Source organism: Amphibalanus amphitrite, unplaced genomic scaffold (assembly GCF_019059575.1).
Source record: "Amphibalanus amphitrite isolate SeventyFive unplaced genomic scaffold, NRLGWU_Aamphi_draft 000045F_arrow, whole genome shotgun sequence".
NCBI lineage: Eukaryota > Metazoa > Arthropoda > Thecostraca > Balanomorpha > Balanidae > Amphibalanus > Amphibalanus amphitrite.
Window position 1 is genome coordinate 1032743 of NW_024881541.1, and position 17816 is coordinate 1050558.

At 47.2% G+C, this 17816-nt stretch overlaps 1 long non-coding RNA gene across 2 annotated transcripts; it reads right to left on the reverse strand.

Moving 5' to 3' along the window:
- Positions 1 to 2009: 2009 nt before the first annotated feature.
- Positions 2010 to 6102, reverse strand: LOC122377482. 2 transcript variants are annotated; one of them, XR_006255876.1, is made up of 3 exons: positions 6075 to 6102; positions 4520 to 4632; positions 2010 to 3936 (listed from the first exon to the last, which is right to left on the reverse strand). It is a non-coding gene; the product is annotated as an uncharacterized LOC122377482 (long non-coding RNA). The 2 variants fall into 2 exon arrangements; XR_006255875.1 differs by having other exon boundaries at positions 6044 to 6099.
- Positions 6103 to 17816: the final 11714 nt, after the last annotated feature.

A 17816-nucleotide genomic window follows, 5' to 3' on the forward strand; every position in this document is an offset into this window, starting at 1 on the left:
CTGCAAATATCTACAAGTCAAAGTATCAAATTTAGCAAGTAGCAGGGGCAATATGGCCGGTGAAGTTTACTCAGAACTTCACGAAACTCTGAACTCAGAACTCCATATACAAGATACAAAGTAAGCCGTGAGCGTTACACGCTGAGGGCATGCTCACAAGAAATAATAATTATTGTCAGGTTGATTCGAGCATAGGCGGCGGAACGGGGAGGGCACCGGGGCACCATGCCCCCCTTTGATTTTGGAATTTTAACACTAGCCCTATGGGCGTTGCATGGAAAGAATGGGACCAAAAGTCGGCAGTGCCCCCCACCCCCCTTAATTGAAGGTGTCCCGCCGCTACTGGATTCGAGCTAAGGTAAACGGGTCCGCACGTGCGCACTAGCAGACCGCTGCCCTCGTTAACATTTGGAAGTTTCATAACTGCAAGGCGATACCTTGGCTTAACCTACCAAAGATGCAATCCAAAGCAATCGGAACATGTCATTAAAAAGGGTAAGCACGCGCACGTGTGCAGACCAATACCCTCGCTGCCTTGTGAAGTCTACTAATATGCATGGTGTTATTCAGCATGCTTAATATAAGCTCTATCGGCCCAGCCGATCTGCGGATATGGAAAAAGGGTGCGCACGTGCGCACGTGCTAGCCTATACCTTCGCTGACCAGTACAATCTGCAGGTCAGCATGGTGTCATTCGGCATACTTAATATGAGCGTTATCGGTCCAGCGGCTCCTCAGATATGGAGAAGGGGTACGCACGTGCGCACGTGCAAATCAATGTCTTTGCCAACCCGTGCAATCTGCTTATAAACATGGTGTTATTCAGCATACGAAATATGAGTGCTATCGGCCCAGCCGATCCAGAGATATGAAAAAGGGGTACGCACGTGCGCACGTGCAAATCAATGTCTTTGCCAGCCGCATGTTTATTAATCCCACCCAGAAATGACAAACAAAGCCTCTGATTGGCCAGTTTTCGCTGACAGACGCAGAATATTTGTCAGCAATAGAATACTATGCTTTAGCACTTTTTCAATAATGACGCATACGTTATATTTACAAGTTAGGGCAGCTGAAATATTGTAATGGATCTAACATGTTAAATATAACATTTTTTGAAGCCCGTACAGATTGTTTCTAGTGAGATAGGTGTTACAAAGTATTAAAAGAAATGATTGTTCTCTATTAAATAAAGAACAAAAGCTTTTAGCCACTAACATCCGCCCGACAGTCTCCAGAATCCTGCGTACGGGGACACGGCAGTCTCGGTTTCTTATGTTATCGCAATGGGAAAAATGGAAATTTTAAATGAGTCAGTATCGTGTTAAGAAGTACGGATGCCTTAAAAACTAAATGCCTTTCAATTCAAATTCCAGAATATCCTTTCGCGGAAATAGCCCTTCTCAGCCTGTCGGCCCATTCTCTAACGCTACAAGTCTGAACAGTGAGCGTCTCATGCCTTGCTCACGAATCGCGATAAAAAGGACGGTGTCATATAATCAAATGAACTTTTCTTATGCATAGAGCATTTGAAACCTCACACCAAACTCCTCCCTTCCTTGTTTTCTACTGCTGCCTTTCACATACCTACCCAATGACCGTTCCAGCTGGACGTTCCTTATCGACTGCCTCACATTCAACGGCCATATCCCACCTACGCTGAAAACCAATCGGAGGCACTTTCAATCGTCCCTTGAATAAAATTGCTAGGTGCTACCTACACGCATTAAGAGGAGAACGAGGCCCAGAAAAGGCATGCATAAAACGATCGGTTTTGGCCCCCATGGAACAAGCCAGGAGGTAAAATCATATTGATTGAAGAACATTTTCGAGGACATGATATCTATTAGATATTATTTTGCAAAGGTATTGCGAACATAACGTCCACGTATCGCAGCTCTGAATCTGCTGGTGTCAGTCCCATGCAGCAGCCACCAGACCACCGGCCCGCGCCTGCCGTTCGCTGATCATACAGGCCGGCTGTCCCAGTGTCTCATCAAACGATCACAGCTGACTCAGTATTTATAAAATGCCAAACAAAAACAGACACCCAATATTATAGATCATGCCAGCTCTTTCAGTCATGCGCGTGGAGATATATCGGTAGTTTTTCTATCACAGATCACACTGAACAGAGCAAAAGCGTAGACACGCAGCAATAAATAATGCATTATCAAGTACACCGATCGATGCATCGTGGAATACACCGAAAAATACATCACTGCTGTAACGTTCCCCCAGGTGGGTGGGGGCGTTTTTGGCCACACCTGACATAAATAATAACTTGCTTGCATAAATAAAACGACACGAAACTTAGTATAGCTTATGTACAATGCATCGATTCGCATCATTTGTGAAAAAAAAAATGTAACCCCATGTCACCTAAGGTCAGGTCAGGTCACCATGACGTAGAAGTTTGAAACTCGAGCTATTGCATGAGAGAATCAGTACCAACATCTTGAGTATCTTTAATTTTGATATCGGTGAACGGTGACCTAGGGTCAGAGGGCTGTTCACGGGCCCTGTGTGCGGTCGGACCGCACACAGCCTCCAAGCTCCGCCCACTGCGTCCCTACGTCAGCCTTCCGTCACCGCACACAGCGATCGCTGTGGCCGGTCGGGACTGGCCACAGCGGACCGTCCACCGCACGCAGCCGTGACGTCAGAGCCGCCTACCCATCCCCTACCCCCACGCCTGCTGGACGCACCGCACACACCGCACGCAGCAGTGTGCGGTGCCCGTGAACACCCCTCGGGTCAACTTTGCGACGTCTCCAGTTTCAGTCAGTATGAGGAACTCGAAATGTTCTGCTTTTGAAACAAAAACACTCAAACATCGGGATCTATCGTATGCTCCTGAGGTCATCTCAGGTCATGTAACGTCTCCAACAGTTTATTTTTGTACATCGATTTTAGATGGAGCATGGCCAGAGCGCTAAAAGCATCATAATTATAGGCGGAGGAACGGAGAGGGCACCGGGGCACCGTGCCCCCTTTGATTTTGGCATTTTAACATTAGCCCTGTGGGCGTTGCATGGAAAGAATGAGACCAAAAGTCGGCAATGCCCCCTTAATTGAAGGTGTTCCGCCGCTACTGATGTTAATCTCAATTTCAATGTAACGAATCGATAACATGCAATATGGCATTTTCTGAGACATTGACCTGAGGTCAAATTTATTAAGTTGACCTTGTTAGGTCAACAAGACGAGCGAAACGCAGTGCCGGTAAAATCAACGTAATAAAAGGTTGGTATCACAAGTTTTAAAAGAAAAGACGATTTCCGAAGCAAGCCGATTGTTCAGTTTTTGCCCTTTGGAGGCTTAACCCTAGTTGACCTTAGCTCAAATCTGAGAACCTGAAAGATTTTCGAAAGAGCTATCGAATTCGCTTTTCCGCGGCGCTGTAGCTTCTTTGGTTCCCGAGTTATGAACCAATTTGAGAAGTTGTCAAAATCGGGAGCCAAAATTCGTCATCATTTTGGTTTTGGTGACCTCCAGTGACCTCAGCGATGACCTGATCGAAAATGACCTGTATGATTCTGAAGAAAAATGGCGAGCTATATATTGATTTTACTGCGTCTTTCCAGCTTTGTTGCATTACAAGATAACCTGGTGTGGCCGAATACGCCTCCCCTCCCCCCCCCCCCCCCACCAAGTACAGCCAACGCCTATCACCAACCTGGTGGTGGGCTTTGGCCAGCGATCGCCGATCGGGGCCAACGCGGGCTCTTACTCGTCCACAATCAGCACGAATGATGAATTACAGCTGCTCCAGACCGGCCACTTCAATCCAGCGTGTAATCTCCAGTCCACATCAGAACCACTAGTGAAACTCTACTGCATCTTTGACCTCCTTTGCAGCTCTGGCTTTTCAGAATTTGAACAACCTTCTCTTTCCCACCCTTCTGTGCCGATGAATGATGATTCTTTGGAAACCTGGAAAAAGACAGTACAGACTTAGGGAGATGAAACTGTTATGCTATGGGTCTGTTCCAGTCGCACTTCCTAACACATCTAAACTCCTCAAAGAGCAAGATAGAGGAGGTTGGAGCAGGGCCCTTCTTGGCTTTGTAGGGGCGAAAGCTGCCGCTGGAACAGGGAAGCAATCTTGGAGGAGTTAAGAGGTGTTAGGAAGTGCGACTGGAACAGACCCTATGACAATGTCTGTGCATAGAGCGAGCAGATGGTAGAAGTGGTCAATTGGTGAGTGGAACAAATGCAAATGTCAGGAAAGCAGTCATATTTTGTGATAGACATGATGCAGATGTTGGCCAAGCTGACAATGCAGATATAATTACCAGCTTGTTATACTATAACTCAACATATTTTCATGTTTAACAGGGGGAATATAATGTAAAAAAGCCTTAGCCAGATGAAAGTAGATAATATAAGTTCTATAGAAAAATGTTTATGTAAGTAATATAGGATTTGTGGTTTTTAAAGGCTAGGTAAATGTGTTCCCTGTTCAACAATTCTTCAGCATTCAGACATTGATGTCAATGTACATGCATCAACATACCTGTTGTGAAGTGATTCTGGGCTGCTTTCCTGAGCAGTTGATGGCCACGACTGGAATCTTAAAAACACAGCTATTTTTTCCATTTTGTTAACTATGACTGAGGATCTTCTGTGCTGAAAAAGAGATAGACAATAGACATCAGCTGATAGACATTGTACAATGTACAACTCATTTACGAAACAAGATCAATTCCATTTAGGGGTAGTTCGTAGGATAATGGTGACATGAATGAATTTCAGTTTTCATTTTTCACCAGTCCAGGTACCTAGTGACAAAATGAAATATTGTAGGATGTATCAATGATAATGTTTCTGGTAGAAAATGCAGGCATTTTAGAATTCAGTTGAAGCTTTAGATGGAGGATTTTTGGAAAATATTTGCCACAAATAACATTGGAATCTCAGAAACAAAAATCAAATCTTATTTGATGTCAAAAACAAATCAAACTGTTACCATTGAACACCAAGCAGCATGCTGAGTAGTCATTGACTAGGACATATGCATGTTACACATGGCTACAATACTTTGAAATAGCTTTTATAAAATGTATGCACTCATGTAATCTATAAACATGTAAATATGTCAGCTTAAACTTGTTTTACACTACACCTGCTAAGCCAAGAAAAAAAAGATAAATATGAGAAGCCCAATACAAGTTATTGAAAACAAACAGGTAACGTTACAACAAAACTGAGTTAGAATACTCAAAACTAATAGTTTCAATGAATGCAAGATTAATGCGTGTCACAGAAGCAGCTGTCCACTGTATAGCGGAGTGGGCACAGCATGGTGAAAGCAGGAAGTGGTGCACAAAACTGAATTAAGAAGAGTGCCCGACTAACTGTATCTACACCCCTTTACATTTAGGTACTTACAAAATTTGAGTACAATTAGCCAAAACTTAACTGTGAAGGAGGCCATGCCCACTCGCACATGAGAGGTGTGCAAAAACATGCCTGTAATACCTTATGCCTAGATACATAAAGATGAAAATGTGTTGTGTCTGTGTGGTTAGTGGCATGACGTGACATGACTATTATCAATACCTGACAGTACAATTATCATGATATTATCATTATTAAAATTGTAATAAAAAAATGATCAATTCAACTTTTCTTCTCACATTATATAACCAAAATACCTGAAATTTTTTAATATCAAGTTTGCGTACTCCAAACTCGTAACTGTCCTGCTTCCTCCAGTACCTAATAAGTTTGCGCAAGACTATTTCCATTAGATGTAGGGACGATCATGACCACTTGACTAAAAAATGCAACCAAAATGCACCGCAACCATGGTTCACTTGGTTCTTACAAGCCTGTTAACTCACTTCACAAGGGGAGGGGGCACCGCAAAAGGGCGTGGAAATCGCCAGATTTGTCTCAAGATGTTTAATGCATAATAATCGGCATCAGAATATCGTCCTATTAGTACGCAAGGTCACCAAAGAATAAGCCAACGTTATTTATCAAATATCAGAGCAAATTGGCAATATCTAGCACAACGAAACACATAATTCAACACCTAACGCGGCCGGCCGAGTCCCCGATACCACCATGGCGACCGCTCAAGTCCAACTGGCCGGCAACTGGCCAATCAGGGGGCTTGTTTGTCATTTCTGGGTGGGATTAAAAAACATGCTTGCCAGCCCGTGCAATCTGCTTAAAAACATAAAGCTTTTCACCATACTTAATATGAGCGCTATCGGACCAGCCGATCCCCACATACTAAAAAGGGGTACGCACGTACGCACGTGCATACTAATGTCTTCGCCAACCTGTGCAATATTCATACTTACATGGTGTCTTCTAGCATACAAAATATGAGCGCTATCGGCCCAGCAGATCCCGAGATATGAAAAAGGGGTGTGCACGTGCGCACGTGCAAATCAATGTCTTTGCCAGCCCGTGCAATCTGCTTAAAAACATAAAGCTTTTCACCATACTTAAAGGGACTATCCCACCTTTAACATGGGGTTTGAGTTGAGATAGCCAAGTTTGCGGCGAGGTTCAGAAACCACTATCTATCTAGGTTGCAACCCCCGCGGCCTCTTGATGTTGAAGAAATTCGTTCCCTTCATTTGAAAATGGGCCTTGCGCAAGGCCCCATCTTCAACATGGAGCGACCGTTAGTGTGACGTCACCTCGTTTAGTCATTCTGATTTAAATGGGTTTGTTCGTTGAAAAATCGCTTAAAACTTGGTCTGAACTTTGTTGTGGTGCCTACAGAGTAAAAAGAATCAGCTTTATGACAGTAATGTGGCCTGGGGAAGGAGGTAATTTTGGGCTATGACGTCACATATTTGAAAGTTTTTGTTTGGAATATGGGAAGCCTAAGATGTTTAATGAAAAGTAAATGCCAGAACCGTGTTCCTGGTCATCCAATCTATAAAATCGGGCACAATTTAACTGGTTTTAACAACATTTTAGAAGGTGGTTTCACAGAGTTTTATAAGATTGCGTACTATATATCCAGCATTATGCGTGGTTCACACCGGATCCGTAATGACGCCGTAACCGTTACGGCCGTAATGAGCTAGAGATTTCTCAAGATTCCCCAAGCATTGCGACTTTTCTAGACGAAGTTGAAATGTGGCAACCAGCCGCCGTAAACTGGCAGCGTCCACCGTACTCGTTACGGAACGTAACAGGAGTTGGGAAAATTGAACTTTTCGGCCCGACCGACCGCCGTAATGACTTTTGTTGACATGTATCTCCAAAACGGTTTGACTGTTTGATGAGCGGTCTTCTTTGGAGAGGGGATGTATCTTTTCTTCATGGAACTTTGCTATTCATAAAACCCCTGAGTGTGTTACAGCGCGTGCCACGTGCGACGCGAGAGGTTCCAGAAGAGCTCGTCATTTCATAACTCGGTAACGGCTGAAGCGATACAGCTCAAAATTTGTTTGTTGTTTTGGCTGGGTGCACACTACACATCCGGTGACCTTTGGACGGTTTTGAATTCCTTCAGCGCGTGCGCACGTGCACACCCCTTTTTAATATCTCGGGATCTGCTGGGCCGATAGCGCTCATATTTGTATGCTAGAGGACACCATGTAAATATGAATATTGCACAGGTTGGCGAAGACATTAGTATGCACGTGCGCACGTGCGTACCCCTTTTTAGTATGTGGGGATCGGCTGGTCCGATAGCGCTCATATTAAAGGGACTATCTAGCTTTGCTATGTAGACGGTTCTTCAATCTTTTTAGGAATTGCTTTTTAGCTTTAGGTAAGGTAATAGGCACCAGTGGCGCGGGAACCGGGGGGGCTAGCGGGGGCTGAGCCCCCCCCCCCCAGCTTTTCGGCTGGGGGGGCTCGTAATGTATTTGAGCCCCCCCCCCCCCCCCAGCTGGAGGAATCGAAATCGGAAATCTACCAACATAATTTCATAGATTCAATCATAGGCGCGGGAGCCGGGGGAGGGGGCAGTAGGGGAAGCTTGCCCCCACAACTCTGCGGCCGTGGGGGCGGTGCCCCACAACGTTTCATGAGGCCAGGAACCGTTGGGCAGCTTGTGCTCCCCAAATTAGGGGTTGTGGGTCACAAAGGAAGAAAGCATGTAAGTGAAAAATCCACCTATTTCACTGGCTCGGCAACTCATTTGGCAGATTAAAACCTTTACTCCAGGTTGCCAAAACGGTAGTTTCTTCACTCAGCTGAGACGGAATACCTCACTTTTTGAAAATATTTTCGTGTGTTTTTTTTTGTTGTTGTTGAAAAGGCCAAGGTCTGAAAAATAAGTGGCATAAAACCGGTGAGAAAACTAGATTTGGGGGTACCCTAGGTTGATTTCTATTATGGTTCAGCCCCCCCCCCCCCCCCAGTCTGGAAGAAGTTCCCGCGCCACTGATAGGCACCCATGCTTGAATAAGAAGGAAAATATGCTGTAACTTGACCTAATTCAGTTCATGTATGTAATCTTCGAATTTTAGTAGTTTATCTTCAAGAAGGAAAATGTCAAGAGCTTATGACAAGAAGGAAAATAAGCTATATCTTGAATTGATCCAGTTAATGTACGTATCCTAATGCTCAAATTGTAGGAGCTTCATTGTCAACGGCATTACTTCAATTACTGAAACAGTAGCCGAGCTATGATTAAATCATTATTTAACCCTCGCCCGCACATGGGGGGGGGGGTGGTTGCCACCAGACATGTGCATGGATCCGAGAAAATGGATCTGGGATCTGATCCCACGGATCCTGATCTCGGATCCGACGGGATCATAGATCCAGCTCTGTAATTTATCGAGAGATCCGTAGGGATCACAGATCCGAGTCTCATTTTTTGCTGGAGATCCAGTGAGATCATAGATCCTCACTTATTTTTTGTCAACACATATATCCCCTAAAAGCACTTGTTTCAACTCACAAACGTTCTGTTTTAGTGATTTTATGTGATCGCACGTCATAATCCGTAGTTTTGTGTCACTTATTGGCATAGAAACCCTTTAAAACATGGTTTCGAATGTGGTGCATGGTGGGATCCACTGAGATCATAGATCCATGTTCTTAATTTATCGTCAGATCATCTGAGATCATAGATCCAAGATGTATTTTTCACGCCGGATCCGGTGGGATCATAGATCCCAACCTGTACTTTGCTTCGAGATCCACTGAGATCATAGATCCATCACTCTGATCCATGCACATGTCTGGTTGCCACACCCCCCCCCCCCCCCCAGGTAGTCTTTCTGCTCTGCACTCAACATTTTCAGAGCTAGAAGGCTGATTTTTCGTATAGCTGCTCCTCTATCTTTTCTTGATGTCCACTGAAAATTTCAAGTTTCTGTGGTTTTTGGTTTCGGAGATATGGCCTTGTTTTTCAAGTCATGTCATGACCCAAATGGCCAATTCTCAACATCTTGCGTTGGCTATGGGCCTTGTGAGCTTTTGACACCTTGATTTCGGCCTTTTTTTGCCAGTCTTACCTCCCACCTATCATGGAACATGTTGTTCGACGATGTACAGATGTCAAGGTCAAGGTCAAGGTCAACCTAGGTCATCTAAGATAATTGCGTTTTAGGCAAACGGAAATTACTTTTTGTGAAGTTTTTTTTACTACATTTTTGGTAAAAGCTTCTCAGATCATGATTTCATGTAATATGGACACATAAACAATCGGTGCACACATCAGTATACACACAGACACACACAGACATACAAACACATATAATTGACCTTGACCTAACTTGACCTGAAATGACCTCAGCAGCAAAATTCTGGTCGGGTAGTGTGACAAAGAGGTTCTAGCTGGTTTGGCACCAGAAAACGGCATCGTCATCGGTATATGATAAGCAGCGCACTTGATATCCAACGGTGACCCAAAACAGCAATATTTTTTAGTTTGACCTGACTTGGAAGGTCAATGACTGACCTGAGAAGGTAAAACTGGGTATCATTGGATTCGTCTCTTCCCAAAGAATCTTTTTGGTCTTTACCGCTAAGCTTTATCTCCAACAGGAACGAAATGGCGCGGGGGGGGGGGGATGGCAACCCCCCCCCCCCCCATGTGCGTTCTAGGATGGGAAAATGGCATGTGCGGGCGAGGGTTATATAATTCCTTACCAAATTTATTGCAATGCCTTAACAGCAAATAAATGCAAATGATAAGTAGAAGAAACACTTTATTCACTCGATTTTCTGAGCGCGAGAATGCCCACGCTGATATTTATTTGGTCGGCAATCCACTTTTCAGGATAATTCTTCAAGCATGTTGGTGTTTTCCATAGTTTGCTATCACGTTTTCCATAAATAATTTATTCATTACACATATGTGTGTCTCTAAAAGAAATAAATGCCCCATAAAAATTAAAACACATAACTTTTGCTGTTCGCAAACAGTACGCATAATTTCCAATAGCGACGGCGACAAGGCATTGACCAATCACGTTGCGTGTTTCCTACTGGCGTTGATTTGTACCGGGGGCAAAATGGCGTGAATAGAATTGCCATACTATTCTCTTTATAAGATTGCGTGAATAGGGTGCCGTAAATAGAGTGGCGTGGAATGATAGTACGGCATTTGGCATAGGCGCGGGAGCCGGGGGGCAGTGGGGGCAGCTTGCCCCCCCCAACTCTGGGGCCGTGGGGGCGGTGCCCTCACAGCTTTGAGACGGAATACCACACTTTTTTTGCAAATGTTTTCTTTTTTTGTTGAAAAAGCCGAAGGGTGAAAAATAAGTGGCCTAAAACCGGTGAGAAAACTAGATTTGGGGGTACCCTAGGTTAATCTCTATTATGGTGTGCCCCCCCCCCCCCAGTCGGAAAGTAGTTCCCGCGCCCCTGGCATTTGGTAGCACAACCTTTATAAGATTGGGCCATGGAGGGGCTTTTGGTACCTCGGGCAGCGCCCAATGCTTTTTGGCTTTTTGGACCTGTTATGGCCTCCGCATCGAAAAACGCTAGATAGAAAGGTTGTAGAGGAAGCTTAAGGCTACCCTTCCCCACAATAATATTGGCATTTTATCTTTAAGCTTACGTAAGGGGCTCGCAGTCGCTTGAAATAGGTCGATTTAACATGGACACCCTATGGGGTAGTAGTTTTTGAGCGCCCATTTGGCCTAATGCTACCAACTGTTACTGGCTACCTCTGTATAGCCTTGGTGGTCACCACTTTTCGTAATGCTAAAGCCGGAGCGTACCCCCCCCCCCCCCCCCTGTATAAACCGCTCGGTTCAATGAGTAGGTATGGTAATTCAAATTGGTAGGTAATGGGGTAACGGTAGCTACCTAATGGGGTAACGGTAGCGCAGGCGCACTGGCGGTCCCAGGGGGGGGGGGGGCCACGGGGGCCATGGCCCCCCCTTTGGTGCTGAAAGGTGGGGCCATACTATCTTTTGGCCCCACCTTTCAGATCGAACAAAAGTCCTAGAAAAGCTTTTCGTATGTTTCATTTTCTTTCTTGCGCCATCAAAGGACGTAAATTTCACTCATGAGTGGCTCAGTTTCGCATTCTGTCAATTTGGCGGTCAGCGTCGCTGGCACTGGTTCACGAGTATGGCCGGATCTTATATGGAATATCAGCGTGGGTTTACTTGAGGCTCTCGTAGGCCCAGCAATGGCTGGCATGAGACCCTCTTCGGCAGTGGTGGGTGGGCCCTGCTAAAGGAGATTGGCTCTAAGACACTAAAGTAAGACCTCATGGGTTGGTGCTGTGTACCTCAGAAGCCCGGTGGTGACGCCGTATGCCGGCTTGGTTTCTTAAGGATTATCGTGGGAACTCCGGGGCCTGCATAGAGTTTGCATGAGCTAGTATGTAATCTCAGAGGCATGTGTGTAATGTGTACACAGTGGCGGTCGCGGGGGGGGGGGGCATCAGGGCCATGCCCCCCAAAGGTCAATAAAGGGGGCCATCATATCATTTGCCCCCCCCCTCAAACAACCAATGGGCCCCCATATAGGTGTATGGGGCCCTGGCAATTATTCGATCGTCACGAGGCTCAAAAAACCCACGCCCAGCTATTAATGTAGCTCCCACTCCGGTCTTTGAGCGTCCTACACTGACCTCTGAGGGAACTTCAGTGGCGGTCAAGCGCCCACGTTGGCCTCTAAGAGCCTACATCAACCTCTGAGACCCCACATCTGGCCTATGAGGGCCCCTAACCGGCCTCAGGGGTCCCAACCGGCGTCTGAGGGTCTCACACCGGTCTCTGGTGGCCTTATTTCTGTCTGTGGTGTCCCAAGACGAACCTTAAGGTGCCAATGAGGGCCCCGCACTGGCTGCTGAAGACCCGACGCCGGCCTCTAAGGGCCTGCATTGGCCTCTGAGGAGGGCCCATCTTGGCCTTTGAGGGCCCTCTGCTGGCCTCTGGGGTCCAACGACGGCTCATGCCGGTCTTTTAGGGCCCCACGCTGACCTCTGAGGGCCCATGTTGGCCTGTAATGACCCACATTAGCCTCTGAGAGCCCAACTCGGTCACTGATTGTCTCAAACTACTGGCCTTTGTAGTTTGCAGGCCCTGTACTGGTCTCTGAGGGCCCTAAACTGGCCTCTATGTGAAAACATACATGGGTGGGTTTCTGAAGATCACAGGGCTCACGCAGTCTCCGGCACAGCCTTACGTTGGTCCTGATCGAGATTACTTTACGTCCTGATGGTCCGGCGCAGATTCCCTCATATTTCGACGTCGGGACCCCATGAGCCGGTGTGGGTCCTGGGGCTGGCAGAGACTGATGAAGTCCTTAGGGCTCAGGGCCAGTCTTTTTAGCAGTAAGACTAGGCAGGTTGAGTGAGCCCCAATAGAGCCGTTGCGAAGCCCCGCAGGAGTCGCGCGCGGCCCTCAGATGCCAATTTTGAAAGCTCGGAACCTGTGGGGGGTCTCCAGAGGTCGGTGTACCTACTCTCTCCCGCCGCCACACAACTAGGTATGTTACCTATATGGGTAGGTATAAATGTCATAGTCTGAAAATGCTCTCTGGGTTTCACATGCTTGTTCAAAGCAAGAGGTATCTGTACTTTTCCGAATTGTTTTATAGTGGTAAGGTCATGAATCCGCGTGCCTGACCTTCCAGTATACCTATGCTACACCGATCCGTCGTCATGGTGCAGTGGGCCGACCGGTGGAAGCACCGTGGGACGGGAAATGGAACTGGTGATTTTGCCTTAAATTGAGCTTAAAGATTTCACGCAAGAATCAGATGGATGAAGCATAAGTAATGCCAACTGCGCGGCACCTCGTGGACGTAAAAAAATAGCCGATCACCCCCCCCCCCTCCCGGTGACGGATAAATGTTATGTCCCGCGAGTGTGACTTTGGCCCCCCCCCCCCCCTTTTGCTAGCGGCTGCGACCGCCAGTGCGCAGGCGTCACCGATAGCTTCGGTCATGGATGAAGTATTCCTGGATAGGACACTCCCTATTCCCCAACACTAGCGCCAGCGACCAAGCGGCCGCCCTGGTGGCGGAGCTCCGAAACATCGGCGGCGAGTGCGCCGGCGGCCGCCGCACCCAGGGGTAGCCAGTAACAGTTGGTAGCATTAGGCCAAATGGGCGCTCAAAAACTACTACCCCATAGGGTTTGCATGTTAAATCGTCCTTTTTCAAGCGAGCCCCACACGTAAGCTAAAAGATAAATTGCCAATATTATTATGGGGAAAGGTAGCCTAAAGCTTCCCCTACAACCTTTTTATCTAGCGTTTTTCGATGCGGAGGCCATAACAGGTCCAAAAAGCATTGGGCGCTGCCCGAGGTACCAAAAGCCCCTCCATGAGGGCACTAGTTCCTGCGCATGCGCACATTGCCTCAACCCTGTACTAGCGTAAGTTAGCGATACTGCTCACGGAGTCGATCAGCCAATGAGCGTCCCCGATTACATTAATAGATGTCGCTAGCATCACGTAAATCCTGCTTGCGAACACATTTTAAGAATGAAACAGCTGCGCCATTTCCGCCTTCCATAGACTCCTTCCATCTTAGTATCAACTATAAGCTTTTCAACTAACTTTATTCTAAGTTTTAAACTATGGTTAGTATGTTATTTCTGGTTCATATAATTTAAAAATAGCTGCTTTATGAATTTGTCTTTACTCGTCAGAATGGAATACGCTATTTATTCCATATTCAAAAAATATATCACCCTCCATGTAACTCATCCAGGTAAAATGGGCGCTTTCCGCGTCGTTGGTGTACCCGTTGTTCTATATACCCTGGCCGCACCGGCTTTAGCGAACTTTAACTCATAAGACACGATTTAAGAGACTTCACACATATTTTAAGTTCTTTCTTATAATTATCATGACTCCATTTAGTCACTATCACATACGGAATCATTACCTGATACCCATAAACTGAGCCGGTATTCTTGACTTGCCGATGCAATTTACCATCAAATATCATCCTTCCTCGGCAGTCAAACAAGTTCCTAAATCCTATTGATGATTTAATACAAATATCAATGAAAATAAATCGTTTCGCGGACTGACTCTGGGTATAAAGAAGTTATTTTTTCCTTGTACTTCGACCTTTATTGACAGGTCTTCAAAGGGGCAATGCGATTCAAAAAACTTCTTTATACCCAGAGTCAGTCCGCGAAACGATTTATTTTCATGAATATACCTGGGTTTAAATATGACTTTACAGTCTCATATGACAAATATCAACTTATTTTCATGTTATCGCATAAAACTTCACTTTATTCTAACATTGGCTCTTCGGCTGTAATCACGAACCCTCACTTGTCAGCAGAATTTAAGAAACTTCTTAAATCAAATCTGGGAAAAGAATATTTTCATGACATTCCTCAATTCCTGTTCTACTACGTTCACAAAAATTTTCATCAAAATCGGTTACAGGTAAGTAAGAAACGACAAAAGTATACAAAAAGACACGCTCCGCCCATAGCCCGCAATGCTTAAATGGCGCCAGCGCCCTCGCCGTCGGGAAATCCGCCGCCGCCGCCGGGTGGTCGGAAAATCGGCGGAGTGTCCCATCCAGGAATACCTAATCCATGGCTTCGGTGGTGTTAACAGTCGAGGTAGGTGTATTGTAAGTATATTGACATGGATATGGAAGCACTGTTGAATTATATGACGTCATTGGAATATGAAAAGTCTAGAACAATATGCAAAGCCTCTAGAACGTGTCGAGCGGGACAGATTGAGACTCAGCCGACTACAGCAGGACAAAGTGGGACTCAGCCGACTACCATGGGACATAGTGGGACTCAGCCGGTCCCAGCGGGACACAATGGGATTCTGCCGGTCCCACCGGGACACAATGGAACTCGGCCGGTCCCAGCGGGACAAAGTGGGACTCCGCCGACTACAGCGGGACATAGTGGGACTTAGTCGACTACTGCGGGGCATAGTGGGACTTAGCCGACTACCCAGCCAATAATTAACTTGGGCTGAGGTTGGGCTGGGGGATTTCACTTGGGCTAAGCCCGAGTTGGCCCAACCTTTGTTTCCTTAGAGTGTGATTTGGGTTGGGCTGAGCCCAAGCTAAATACGCGACTCGGGCAGAGTTTGGGCAGGCCCATGTAGAATCCGAAACTTGGGCCCAAGTCGGACAGCATCTGGGCATGCCACAACCCAATCCGGACTGTAACTCGGGCTGAATTCGGGCATGCCCAAGTAGGATCCCTTACACGGGCTGAGCCCGGATATTGCATGGGCACGTGAAACGCGGGCGGGTGCTGCCACCTGCCGTGCGGGTGGCAGCCAGAGGATGTGCCGGCGACCGACAGAGGATGTGCGTGTCGCCTCTAAATATATGAACCCAAATTAAGTTGAATAACTTTAATAAGAAGGGCGGTAAAGCCACAATTTCAATGGTGAATGTGGGAGAATAGCTAAATGATCTAACACAGTCATTTGTATTTACTCTTTTCAGTCAGCATCAAGCCCCAGCGATCGCACCGCCTTAAAACTCAGTAAAACTCGCAAGCGAAACACCGTACAGTATATTCCATTATAAGCAGCTGCCGGCTCTTAGATTTATACGCGTTATCGAAGCGTAGTAGGTAGGCCGCACGAAAAGCATTCTAACGTTGATAAAAGTAGATAGGGTAAGTACGATTTAGCGATTGTATAGGTAGGACTTCGTAGGATCGTAGGAAGAACGAATGAGTGATTAAGAATATACCTAAATAATAGGCTTAGTAAAGAAAGAAATGGAGTGGTTCAATTACCATACCACTCCAAATCACTTATTACCATTAATTATATTTCATTGCTTCTTCAGTCGTACCTATGTTGCTTCGAACGTCACAAAATAACAAGTTTGTCGCGGTATTCGATCAACACGGAACGAACACCAATCGATTCCAAATTTTCTCTGATCATTTTATGGCCTAAGCGACTCGGGACGTATGATCACACGAACACTGCATCCGCCCATGGCAGGTGGAAGTAATGGATCGGGACCCAACCGGCTTTGGCCTGGGCTTGCCCGAGTTATAAACCGGACTAGCCCACATGGGGCCACAGGTTAGCGCACTAGTTCAGCCGATGGCATAACTCGGGCTTTGCCCATGCGAGTTCCCCGTAACCCGGAAATGACTTGGGCTTGCCCACCCGGGGTCCGACCGGCAGCGCTGCTGCGTACTCGGGCAAGCCCACGTGGGGCCACAGGTTAGCGCAATAGTTAAACCAATGGGAGGACGTGGGCTCAGCCCAACTTGAATCCCATAACCCGGACCTGGCTCGGGCATGTCGTAGTGGGGCCCGACTGGGCAAAACTCGGAATTGCGTTGGGCTAGGTGTGTCAAAAACCAAGCAAGATCCCAGTCTGGACCGGGGCTAGCCCAAGTACCGTATTCGGGCTGGTCCGGCTTCAGCCCAATTGGGCCCCAATCAGAATTGTTCGCTGGGTACAGCGGGACATAGTGGGACTCGTCCGATCTCAGCGGGACAGAGTGGGACTCGGCTGGTCCCAGCGGAACAAAGTGGGGCTCTGCCGACTACCGCGGGGCATAGTGGGATTCAGCCGGTCCCAGCGAGACACAATGGGACTCGGGACTCCGCCGACAACAGCGGGACATAGTGGGACTCAGCCGACTACTGCGGGACATAGTGGGACTTAGCCGACAACAGCGGGACATAGTGGGACTCGGTCGGTCCCAGCGGGACACAACGGGACTCGACCGGTCCCAGCGGGACAAATTGGGACTCAGGCGACTACAGCGGGACGTAGTCGGACTAGTCCGGTCCCAGCGGGACAAAGAAGGACTCAGCCGACTACAGCGGGACATAGTGGGACGTGGTCCGGCCGACTTTGTCTCGCTGGAGCCAACTGAGTCCCACTTTGTCCCGCTGCAGCCGGCTGAGTCCCACTATGTTCTGCTGTTGTCGGCTGAGTCCCACTTCGTCCCGCTGGGACCGGCCGAGTCCCATGTGTCTCGCTGGGACCGGCTGAATCCCACTATGCCCCGCGGTAGTCGGCAGAGCCCCACTTTGTTCCGCTGGGACCAGCCGAGTCCCACTCTGTCCCGCTGAGATCGGACGAGTCCCACTATGTCCCGCTGTAGTCGGCTAAGTCCCACTATGCCCCGCAGTAGTCGACTGAGTCCAACTATGTCCCGCTGTAGTCGGCGGAGTCTCACTTTGTCCCGCTGGAACCGGCCGAGTTCCATTGTGTCCCGGTGGGATCAGCAGAATCCCATTGTGTCCCGCTGGGACCGGCCGAGTCCCACCATGTCCCATGGTAGTCGGCTGAGTCCCACTTTGTCCTGCTGTAGTCGGCTGAGTCTCAATCTGTCCCGCTCGACACGTTCTAGAGACTTTTCATATTTCAATGACATCATAAAATTCAACAGTGCTTCCATATCCAGGTCAATATACTTACAATCCACCTACCTT